The sequence below is a fragment of the Fringilla coelebs genome (assembly GCF_963513975.1).
Source record: "Fringilla coelebs genome assembly, chromosome: 1".
Classification (NCBI taxonomy): domain Eukaryota; kingdom Metazoa; phylum Chordata; class Aves; order Passeriformes; family Fringillidae; genus Fringilla; species Fringilla coelebs.
In genome coordinates this window covers 137,463,775-137,476,888 of record NC_140028.1, presented here as the reverse complement: position 1 = coordinate 137,476,888, position 13,114 = coordinate 137,463,775, and positions in this window count along the sequence as shown.

Sequence of the window (13,114 nt, the reverse complement as noted above, 5' to 3'; positions counted from 1 at the left end):
ACTAAAATCTAGTTCCAAACTTGTCTTTGCGACAGACCCAAACTGCACACCAAGCATTGGAGAAATTCAGATTCACATTTCCATCTGTATTCTGTATTTCATGGCCCAATTCCAGCCATAGTTTAAAAAAGAGATGCTTAGCTGTTGTCAGCTGAAGTACTGTACTGGGTTCCCTTGGCTTCCCATCAAATGTGCTGTTTTAAAGCAAATACTCATTTACATCATCTCAGAATTACACTCTAGATTCTTTTTAAATTCTAGTTAAACATTTTGTTGCAAAAGCATATCCTCTGAATTATCTCTTACACTGAACATGAACTACAAGCAACAGAAGTGCTTAAAAGGGACAGTGAAAAGAACAGATTGCCAGGAAAGCCTGTAGAGTTTCCATTCTGAAGAAACGTCGCCAAGGTGTTAGCTATTTGTAAGTTACACTTCATGTCTGATAACCAGAAAGAGATATCTGTCATAAATGTCATAACTCCTTCACAGTTTCCCCTCTCAGCTTCCTCTGTGAACAGCTGTCAATATGTGTATGAAACTAACTTTAAAAACCCCAACAGAGAGGTTTGATGGCTGATTTAAGCAAAGTGATCTTTTAAACTGAGCTTTTTCAGGTAAACCCCCCCCCTTTGCAGTTAATTGGATGGGAGTTATTTTTCATCATTGCAAGATGTTGTTCTGCCACACAAAATATGGCCATTTTCAGTAAATACGGAGACGTCTGCAACAAATTAACTGCGGAGTTTTGGAAACACAGATGGTATTTGTTGCAGTTTCCCAAAGGGCTACATTTGCTCTAGAGAAAGCAGAGCTTTTAGCTATTCTGTTATTTTTAGGAGTTTGTTCGTCCCAATAATTTCCACTTCACTAAGAAGAGATAAAATCTGATTTGCCGTTTATCTGCTACCAAGCAGGGAGATTAAACAATTCATTTTGTCACTCGCGCTGTGTTTCTGCCGCCTCAGGCATTTCATTCTAAAACTCGGTATGTCTGTAAGGTGAGCCGTGGAGGTTGTGTGCTCCACAGGGAGGTCTCAGCGTTCGGCGCATCCCGGGCAGGCAGGAATCCCCCGGCGCTGTCTCTGTGCGCTGTGGCCCAGCCCGGGCAGGTCGCCCGGACCGCCAGGAGGGGGCGGTCCTGGATTTGGGAAAATAAGCTTGAAACATTTCAGAGCAGCCTTTGCTGGAGCTCGCGTTTATGACTGTCTACATTTTTGGAATTTTTCACCCCATCATGCCGTAAGAAACTTAATTTAGGACACTCCCGGGAGGGCAGAATTCCTGCGACCTTTAGACAGAACGGGCAATGGAAGGGCAGAGTGTGCAGCAGGGCGTGCGTCCGTCCCACCTAAACACGGGCATCCAAGGGAGAGAGAGAGCTAACTGGGAAGCCAGTTTGTCTTTGCTTCCCTCTAGAGTCGATGGAGAGACCTGACTTCTCCAAATAGCGATTCAGCACATACAGCAGTCAAAAGCATCGCTCAGTTCACCATCCCCTGCTCCCAGGGGGAAAATAATCAGATTTTGCGGGCAATGAAACACAACATGCTTTTTGTAAATCCTTTATTGTGATGCTTAAGTCATTCAAAGTCAACACTGTGAAGTAAATTACTACTTTTTCACTTACAATGTTAAAACACACAGAAGATGGCTTAAAGATGTAACTTGCCAGTGATAAGTTCTGTTAAGAAGTAAGAGAAATATTCTCGTGGCAGAACTGTCATTGATTGACTGCTAAAACATGCAAATGAATCCAGGAAGGAATTCAGACACCTCTCAAGTGACAAATTCTTACTGCAAGTGGATCAAATTCTTCTCTCCTGAGTGACACATTTGACTGAACAGTGTTTATAACAAGCAAATGGTGAGTTTGAGATAAATATGAGGGCAGAGCAGCAAACTGCTCCTGCTTGGCAGAGCAGCAGGACTTCCCTCTGCACCCTGCAGATTCCTTTGCCATCTGGGATTCCTCTGGCCTTCCTGATTTGACACTTTCCTTGCTGTTTCTGGGATCAGGGAACACACATGTTAAATGTTAATCTTTTACAACTCAGTTCCTGCATATGTCTTTAGGATCACTCTTGTCCACAATCCTAAAGGTGTTCAGCAGCTCAGTGAAATTTGTTTCTACTGCACAGAAATTCGTAAAGTCCTGATGGGTGCCTACCTGCATATGAAGGCACCTAAAATCCTTTCACAATCTGGTCCTTGCTTTGGCCACTGGCTGCTTCATTCCTCCAGCTGACTGATGACAGTGAAAAAGCAGGATTCAAATCAGACACTGCAGACATTCTGACAGCAGTATCTTGTATTGTTCAACAGATGGTCATTTTCCGTAGGTCCAAGATTTTTTTCATTTGAGATTTTTCTACCTGTTATATCTTGTCTTCTTTTGTTATTTTTCCTACTAACAAATAAAGAGGACAGCTCTGCTAACTTAGAGTCATCTTTAGTGACATCCTCAAGAATGGCATCCCTCAAATCCTTAAGCCAGAGATGCAATCCAGTAATCTGCGTGGGTTGGAGAGAGAGAACAAGCTATCCCCAGAGCTGCTCCCAAAACCATCTCCCTCTTCCTCTCCTGGGAAGTTACACAGAAGTGGCTGTGAGAATGGCTGAAAGAACACAACCTGCAGGTTCCAGTCAGCAAGAACAGGGGCAGATCATCAGAAGGTAAACACAACACTGAGCCAGTTCAGAAATACTGCATTAGTGGAGCCTACACTACAGATTTGGCTACAAGCACCTTTGGGGGATCCCACCAGAGGACAGGAACACATGGGCAAAGGGCCACTACACAGAAACAGTCATTCTGGACTCACATGCATGTCTCAACTTGCACAGAATACTCCATACTTGCTGCATCTGTCCTCTGGCTACCAAGATGGTGAGTTCATGGTCCCACATGGTTGCTCTCAAGGCCTCTTGAGGGTTTGCACAGCAGCCTTCTTGCAGGTTCAGACTTTCTTCCTACAGGCTGCACAGCTCCAGGGGTAAGGGGAGTTTCCAAGATGCTCTCATACTAGCCTTGATCCCTTAGTGCTTCTTTGCAATGATTGATGTTCATACAATACTTAGCACTGCTGTCCTTTGTGGAGATGTAAATTGCAAACCATTGTTCACTTGCCAGAAAGCTCTTCCTTCATATTGCAGGTGACCCGCAGTAGCACATACAGACACAAACTTTCTCCCCAAGGCAACTGGCAAGCAGTACTACGTGCTCATCCTGTTGTCACTGACCCGTCCAGTTGTATCTTACACTTGTGAAACACCTTTACAGATGTTTGCAGCTAAGCCATAAACTTCCACCTCTGCTATATCTCTCCTGAAAACTGGATGGCTTTTCTGATGTGTTGATCAGCAGTGTGTGGTGTATCAGGTAAGATAGAGAACTGCTCAGCAGAAAGGGGCTGTGCACACTTCAACCCCAGGCAGTTCCCATAGCTCCCAGCTGTAGCACACAGATTCCCTGCCACAGGACCAAAGGCATCCCATGTCCCAAGGCCTCATTTCTTGTGGTGTCAGATCTCATTGTGTCCTACTGCAGAATGAATGGAAGCACTGCTGGTGTAGATGTGACCCTTGAGGTGGGTGCTTTCCTGTCTGACACCTTGTGGTTAAGGTAAGTGTGTGATTGCCACCAGAAGCAAGAAAGCAGCACTTGGGCAAAATGACAATGGGAATTCAAAGAGGAAATGGTCAGTATTTGCTCATAACATCTGCAGAGCTTATTTTCTCTTTGTTGCCTATATCAGGAAAATCTATTACAGTAGTTAGGAGAGGGAAATATTTCTTTCTGTTTCTAAGCATGTGAATCACACTCCCTGCTGGCAAAAGCTGCCCGGCACATTGTGTTCAGTGATATGTAGAGCCTGCAACTGTACACTGCACCAGGAGCAAAATGTGTGGCAGGACAGGAACCTGGGCTAGCTAAGCCCCAGCTAGATCCTGCTTTGGGTTTTCTTTGTTTTCTTTTTAAAAAGGGAAATTACACCTGTATTTCATTTCCTTTTTTACAAGTGAGAAGTTTGGTGTTTTGAGGATATGGCCAACTTCTGATGAGTAATGTTTTGATGATGCATGCCCCCATTTGGGAGCAGATAGAGATGGATAGAGAGAGGGAGATGTGTCTTCCAGTGGCAGATATTGTGTCATGCCCTACTCCAAGCAGAGGAATGTGGGTCTAAACAGAACAAAAATTGGTTTCTTTGAGATGTCAGGACTGCCCACATTTCCTGGCTGGTTATGAAAGCTCTTGTAGCTCATGTGTAGCCACACTGGAATAGCATTTGATAGAGCTCCTGCCTGTTCATGTCATATGAGCTCAAGATAAATGTCAGCTCATGACAAGGATGAATCTTTAATTTACTTTTTGACTTTGAAGCTAGTGGAAAAGACCTTTAAGGTATATTGGCAATTATCAAATTTCTGTTAAAAGCATTTTACTTCTAAAGCAGCATCTCTAAAGAAGCACCAATTTAAAGGAAGAGGGTTTTTTTTCCTTTTCTTCTGGCCACTTCTGAACATTTGTGGTATTCTTTCAACTTCCACTGTTTCCCCCTTTAACTTTATTTTTTACTTTTTTTGTTCCTGTGGTACGAGTCCATGACAGTAAGTATAGAACATGGCTAGGGGAATCTAAGTTCACAAGGAATGCCAAATCAATTTCATATTTCACACTGAAGTCCTCCTTTAGCACTCCCTTGCCAATGTTTTACAGCTCTAAACCTGCCAGTCTCCACACCATAATCATCTCATCATTTACCCTTAGGAATACTTTTGCCTAGTGACCATAAGATAAAACCTTCCTTGCATGAACCTTGATACACATTGCCACAGATCTAGAAAGGATAAGGAACTTCTCAAATTCTGGTTTGAAAAATTCCTTTTTCTGCTTGTCTGTAAAGATCAAGTACGCAAAAGTGTGAGACCCTGGCCTCCAGCATTTAGAGGACCCAGGGAAGTTTTGGATGCCAGAAATCTTATACCAAGGTGGAGCTACTGCCTTTGGAATTACTTTCTATTCCCATAAGGTACCTTCAGCTTTGTCCTTTCAGGGGAAAATGCTCTTTCGGTCCTTCTTCCTGGAGATTGTTCCAGAGAGAATGAATGTTTACACCTGTCTCTGACAAGTCTTCAAATCTGGTGGTTGAAAATATGGAAAGAGCAGCTACAAGCACAACTATCATCAGAGGGTCACAGCAGAGCAGAGCTTCCAGCCCTGAGCACTGGCATGCAGTAGAGACAACAGAGGAAAATTGCTACAGTTGAGGCCAGAATGACCCAGTCTTACTTGCAGTGGCAGAGAGGAGTCTCCAGCTCACTATTTGGGTGGCAGGACAACCTTAGTGAGAGAGGTCCAAGGAAAGGCTGTACAAGCTTGAAGCAAACCCTGGGAGAAATGGTATTGCCTCAGCCCAACAGACCAATCACAAAAAGCCTGTTTATGTGCCTGAGTTTATGAGCACCTGAGCATCATTTGTATCCAAATGATGTATCCAAATTTCTATTGTCACACTTGTCCAGAGATGCAGCCACCTTGCCAAACTGAGCAGCTCCATGCTTTCTTCCCACCTAAGATAGCAGGAACTGTGGCAACTTTCATTTCAACCCACACAGGTTTGTGCAACAGCCTGGATGCTGGGGCTCTTGCTCTGGAAATAAGCCACCACTTTAACTTCCTTCTTAATTGAAAAAAAAACTAAGCCAACAGTTCTAATGACTGTAGGTCAGTAGGCTACAAAAGTAGGTGGGAAAGGAACAAAGTCCATCTTTTTGAAACTACATCAGTGCAAGTCCAAGAGTGATGTGGCTAGGAGCAGAAGAAATGTAATGAAGCCATTCTGTAGTCCATAAATTAGAAATGTAGCTAAGTGTAATCTCAAAGCAATAAAGGTGTGGTCATCACTGAAGTGGCAGGTGGCAGTGTAATCTCAAGACAAAAGAGGTATGGGATCATACCATAAGAATATATAAAGTCTTCAGCGACCAGAGTTCACCAGCTCCTGACCTGAGTTCATTTTTCACTGATTGCAGCCCCCTCCTGTTGCTCTGCTCACAGCCCACTGTAACCATTTCAAGAACAGTTAATGAAAATTTTCATTAAAATTTTCACTAAAAACAAAGGCTGAGGCCAGATGTAAAATGAACAAATATATTTTCTAGGTCACATCAATCTTCATTTGCAACTCTCAAATCTTAAAAATAAAATGCCTGAGAACTCCTCTCCAAAAAAAAAACATCATTAAGGAGGAAAAATCTAAATGGTTTGTTATGGGGAAAATACTTAAGGCCTCCTTTATGGAGCACTGTTGTATCTCTGGAATTTGGATGGTGTATTTCTTGCAAAAAAAGACTTACTTTCTCAATGAGTAATCCTCTCCCAACCTGTACCTCTGTGGCAGCAACATTCTTGAGCTGCTCCATTTGTTCTCATTCATGTGCTACTGATGAGTATGGATAAGAGAAAAGGAGGCATGACACACTTTCATCTTTCTTAGTCCCTGCTTGACTACATAAAACTATGAACACTGTCAGACCTTATTCTTCCTGGGACCCTCAGGGTAATTCTGAAAGACTTCACAGTCCTCTCTTTGAACTTCTGCAATCATTTATGCTTTTATTTTCTTTTAAAAACTGTGAGTGGGAAATGAGTTATTCTGTTCTGATTTCATCCTGCCTGTTGTTTCTGAGGGAGGAGGACTCCTTATGAGGGAGGGGGGTACAAAGTGTGAGCTCCAAAACTGCCACTGCCTCTAATGGAGTGGAAGGGATCCAGGGAACCCTTGGAACATGCAGAATGCTCTCTGTGAGGGTATTTAATGCAACATTTACTGCTCATACTACTCAGAACAGCAGGTCTGCTTTTCAAACACAGGCTTCTGAAGTGCAAGGCTTACAGGTAATGCAGTGGTAACACTGCCTGCCTGTTACTTGCTCTGAAATTCTCAATTACAGTTAGCATGTGTCTTGAAAAATTCATTCTAGCTGAGACTGGGGTGTCAGATAAGGGACGTGTTGCTCCAGTGCTGTGAGTCAGAGGCTCTCTTATTCTTTATCTGTAACAGTGGGAGCACAGACAATGAAAGCTGTATTTATGACAGTTCCCTGATTGAAGTGCCACGTTTATTGTGCTGCCTGTAAGTCATAGGAAAGAACCACCTCAGGTTTCTTTTTCTTTCCCCCTTTTTTTTTTAAATACAGACATGTTTGAACCAAGGCATTCCTGCTTCTCATAGCTGCCAGCTCCTGAGCACAAGATTCAATGTTTTCCTTTTACTTGCTATAAAATGCCTAATCAAAGCCTTTCCTGCTCTGGTATAGCTGTTTCATTATTTATTAATCTAAAAATATGAATTACTGAACTTCAGCCTTGGCAGATAAGTGAAATTGGAATGAACTTTCAGCTCTTTGGTTTCAGAAGGTGAGTAAATCTCTGGTGGAGTTTGCACACATGGTTGGAATAGTTCCCCTTGTTTACCCTGGCACAGCTCCACCAACTGCTGCTGCACTGGCCTGATTCACACTTCCAGCAGCAGGGAGTTAGAAACTCAGGGGCCTAAGACAGCTGTAACTTTTTCAAATTACTTGTCCAGCTTACCTCTTAAAACAGAAAATTTAAAATCATGCAGGAAGAGAATGGTTATTTTTCTCCTTGGCTGTGAGGGCTGACTTGACTAAAGAGAGAGGAAGGAGCTGTAAGTGGTGCACTGAGGATGACCCTGGAAAAAGAAATTAAAAAACAGTACAAATATCCTTTGCCTCTTGAACCAAGTCTCACGCAGCATTTCTGATCTCTTTTACACAATGCTCTAGCAATAAGGAGCTCCTTTTAACCGAGTTTCCCTAGGAAATGTAGCATGTATGTTCACACTGTCTGCCCATCACGTCTCCCCAGCCTTCCTCCTGCCCCCTGCCACTTGTCCATTTCCTGGTGTGTGACAGAGAAAGTCCAAAAGTGAAAACTGACAGCTGTGTCCGGGAGAGATGAATGCCTGGCCTCCCCAGCTGGGCAAAGGGAACTGGTAAAAAAGCACCCCGTGGACAGGGGCTCCATCGATGGTAGGTGCACCAGGATGCCTCCAGTGTGCCAGAGGGGATGCACAGGCACCTGGAGACATCGCAGGAAGGAGCAATGGCACTGGGGTGCAGGAAGGAACTGGGAGGGTAAGGGAATGTGGAAGAGAAATCCATAGGAAACCAGCTTCTGTGAGCTTCACTGCGCACAGCAGTGGAGCCTGACAGCAGACAGGCGCTAAACTAAAGAAAATCCCTTAAACAGGCAGATGTGCTCTTTCCAAAGTATCTGCTGGTTAAAAAAATTAAGCCAGTTAAATTAAGCTTCCATGTTAGCATCCAGCAGTACAGCTCACCCTGATTTACCAGTCTGTTTAACTACAGTCAGAAATGTAAAGCTGGCATTTTATAATTTAGGATGGTTGGTTCAAGTGTTGTTTGACATACTGTCCCCTTTTAAAAACCAGGGAACACGAAAGTGTCTGCTCGCCTTTGGAAAAGGAAATAAATATTAACTTATCTGCACAATGTGTGAGCAGATCTAGCCCTGTTGCAGGAAACTCATTAATCTCACATGGAAAATAAATAAACCAGGAGAGAAAAGGATGGGTGGGATTTCAACTTCCTCTATTTCCGTAAATCGTTATTTTATATGAACAAGAGCATGCCAAAGGTTTAAAGAGGAAAATTACTGCAAAGAACAAATAACTTCATTGAATCTTTTAAAAGTTTTGCAGTAGTGGGATAATTTAGAGTGGCATTGGGAAAACTCACCTGTTAAATTCTGCCTGATAGTTCCTGCTATTAGACCACATTTTCCATTGCTGATGCTATTGTCAGTCTTCAGCCACCAGGGCTCACATTTTCCACGGCAGGTGTCTGCCTAAGGCTGGATACATGTGATGCATGAGTGCTTCTACCAAGAATCGTCTCAGACTGTATATAAAAATTTCAGCCAAAATGCTTTTGCTCTTCTGAAGTATGAGTTTCCCTCACATTGAGAAGAATGGCAATCTCATCTTTAGACAGTCCCAAAGGCCCCATACTTTGGAGGAAAAGCATTAAATTTGGCAGGAGTGCTTTAGGCACCTTGGAAACCCAACTCAGCCTGGATGAATTATGAGCCTTAGCAAGATCAGTTTGGTCTTGACAGAGTTTCATAGCTTGGTGTTTCAAAGATACTGCCTTCAGTGATTCTGTTCTGGTCTGGGGCTGACTGAGGTGGTTTGCCTCAGCAAGTTTCTCATTTACTGCTTTGGACCCTGTTGCTGCTTTGGGGAAACCCAGAAGAAAAAATCACCCAAGGAAGGAACAGGCTGGAGAGGGAGAAGTGTCTGGACAGAGAGCATGGGGCAGGGGAAGAAGGTTGGGATGACAAGCCAAAGAGGGTGATATAGCACAGCTGGTACAAGACAGAAATGTAGCAAAAGAGATGCTGGATGGAAGAAAGTGATCAGACAGTTTGTGGCCACTGTACCCACAGTCAATGACCAACACATGTGCCATAGGATAAGACAGAGGTAGTTTTCTTTGCTGACAGGGATCAGCTGACAGAATCTCACAGGAGCACTGACAGAGCATTTAGAATAACACAGTTTTGAGAGTCACAGAAAGCATGGGTCAAGCTCAGTTTCAGTAATGGAAGAGTTGGACTTTCAAGGTATGGTCATGTTAAAAAAAAATAAAATTGGGAAATGGGTGACTGGCCCTTTTCTTTCACAAAAATATGACTCTGCACCTGAAAAAAGCCACTTGGTCAGTGGTGCTCTTGGTCATTTTTCACAGGTGGGACATATTGTTCCTCAATGCCTTGGAAATTCAAATACTCACTGAGATCCTTTAATATAACTTTAAATGTTGGCCTTTCACAAAGACAGACATCTGTGACCCGAGTAGCTAGCACTTCCACAATCATCCATGTATTCATCATGGATTCAGCATTCTAGATCTGCTCTCACATCATTTGCAAAATTAGAAAGAGGAAAAACAGAGTGTGCACTGAGTCACCACCAGTCCTCTCTCTGAGCCTAGTGGTTTATTCTCTGATCACTAAAGGAGTTTAAAACGGAGACATTTGTATGGCATTCACTGCCAAGAGGCACCTGTTCCTTCAGATTAAACCACATTCTTTAGTAATCTGTGATTGTTAATAGTAGTAATTTCTAACTTCAAAATATTGCTATAAATACTCTTCTTTCATGTTTTATGACAGCCAGATCATAATGTGCTAAGGACCCCAAAAACCATGCATCACAATCCAGAGCTATATTTCTATAAAGATGCAAAGCTTAGAAAAGTGGGTTTAGAATATCCATGAGAAACAGAGAACTTTTAATTTAAGCTAAGAACTAGTGAGAACGCCAGTTTAGGGTCATAGGATGGGTGTGCCACTGATTCAGACAAATGTCTTCCTGATATGAATACAGGCTGGAAAAGCAAATGAAAGCCAAGAGTGAAAGAGATGCAGCCAGCCCTTAGGGGAGTGCAGGAACATCTGCAATCAAATTAAAATAGCAAATAGCATATGACCACAGGAGAGCTTTTTTACAGTATGTATTTGGCAGAGCAGGCAGGGGGTAGTTGAAATGCTGGTTTGGATGGCAAATACACAAAATTCAAATCTGAGTTCATAAACTTCTGTTGTGTTGGCTGGGAGGCAGGAATTAAATTTCAGGGATGCAGCTTGGGGGACATTGGGACAGCACAAGGTGGAAAGGAAAGGAGGGCACAAGTCATAAATAATGGTTCATCCCTGCTTTCACACTGGACAAAGAAATGGCAATGCTACAACACTCTATACACCAAGTGTCTGCACTGTGATTCCCCCATTTTCTATCCATACAGAATTTTGATGGAAGCCTTTATAGTGGTTTGGGTGCTGACAGACATTGGTCTCTCCCCTGAACAGATTCCCTGTCACCTAATAAGAGCTGAGCTCTTGTAGTTTTTCAGTGTGGAGTCACCAATTTCGATTACTTTATTCTGTCAGCTGCCTATTTTCACAAAATTAAACTCATCTCTGAGTAAATTCAAATATGTTTGAGACCTGAGTCCATTCTAATTCAAACATGCTAACAAATCCAATAATTACTAGGGAGACATGGACATCTAAGACTTGACTCTTTAGAAACTAAGCAGAAAGGAAAAAAAACAAGCCGAGGGAAAAAAAAAGGGAAGAAAAGAAACTAAACATTAAAAGATCTCTTAGTATTTTGCATGTACTGAGAATCTGAATTGGGTTAACCCAAGCACATCAAAGGCTAGAAGTCATTAGGATACCTTCAGATGTCTCTGCACAATCCTCCTCCACAGAGTTATTTCAAAAGCTTCAGCACAGTGGAGGTTCTGCAGCTGTGAGTGCAGTCCTTGCACAGTCCTGTGCCCCATATTTGTTTCCTGCATGCTGATGGGAGTGGAACTGCAAGAAGTAGTTTTGAAATCTGAAGTACTGCAAACAGTGAATCATGGCTTCAATGGATGATCTGTCTGAAAGCCCTCTCTCAGCAATTTGCAGCTTTTTCTGACACCAGGGGATCATTACGAGATTCTACTGCAATGACAGCTCCCTCCCCAGAATACCACGCCAGTCAGCCTAAACTCGCATGCTCGGATTTTGGAAAAAGGAGTCTTCTCCTTCAGGATTGGATATACAGCATGAGCATGTAATAGTCTCTGGATGTAATCTAAAATAGGTGATATGGTTTCATTTACCAACTATTTTGGGGCAGGAAAGATTTAAAATGCTACTTACATAGCCAGTTGTACAGGACTACATTGGGATTAAGCTTTCTGCCTTTAATTTAGATATTAAGAAATTAACTGAAATGAACTATACTTGTTTTTGATCTCTATCTTGAGGATCTCTGTGAACAATAATGATAGATGCACTGTGCTGAGACCCACAACAGAAGAAGTGGAACTTTTACTCAGGGGTGCATAACTCTTTGATTCAGGCATAAATGTTTTCTTATTTATTAAAAGTCGGCCAGGGGAAATCAAGAATTCTGGAGAAGAAATTATACATGTTTCTGATCATCTTGATATATGCCTGAGGAAGAAACTACTATTCCCCAAACAAAAATGGGTAATTAAAAGTTATGCTTTGTGACTCTAGAATTTGAGAAAAAAAAAATCACATGGTGTCTAATTAATGTCTATGTAAGTACTTTCATGTCTTTTCTCAGGAGTAAGATATTTATAGCCACATACAAAAACAAGAAAAATACCTAAGGGAACACAAACAAAACCCCACCACCCAGCACCTAACTGCAGCATCTGCAAGCCAGCAGTCATGGAATACTTGATGAAGTGCTTAAGGCTAGAAAGGCTGATAATGAGATTTCTTTTAAGTTCACAGTGCTGCACATTAAAGAGACATTGCCAACCTGATTCTGAAAGGAAATAACATTACATATCACAAACAGGCTGGGTGGTTTTGGTTTTTTTTTAATAGAACAGTCCTTTTCATCACCCTTTGCTGGTGTCTAGAAAGACAAACAGGTTTAGTGAGCAGCATACTTGGTCCACAAGTTTTCCCTCAATATTTTTGCATTTTACTTGTGTGTTTAGTAACACTGCAGTTCTGATGCTGTGTCTGGAGAGTGCTCCAGAGAGAAGATTGGTTCTGAGCTCAATCAGTGGGCAAAAAGCTGGAACTCCCCAAGACAGTACCATACACAGAATACACTAAAGACCTCCTGCACACTATGACACAGACTGCACAGAAAGTGCTGACACATGTACAGCATAAACAACCTGGAACCCGATGGTCCCACCTCTCTCTCTCTCTGGTTTGTTCAGTGGTAGAAACTACCACATTACTTGCTGCAAGATTATTATTATTAGTAGTAGTAGTAGTAGTAGTAGTAGTAGTATGGCATTTCTAGAACTACATATGAATCATTAAGTTGAAGAAAAGTCAATCACTTACTTTGTCTACTTTCCAGATATTTTTTCTAAAACCAAATCATATTTTCTGGTGCAGAAGCCTTTTATAGAGAGATTATAATGTTTCTTATAAAACAGCATATGTGTAGTCCTGTGCTTATCCCAACATAATGGCTTCCAGGAGTTTGTCTGCAAAAATGTCCTTGAA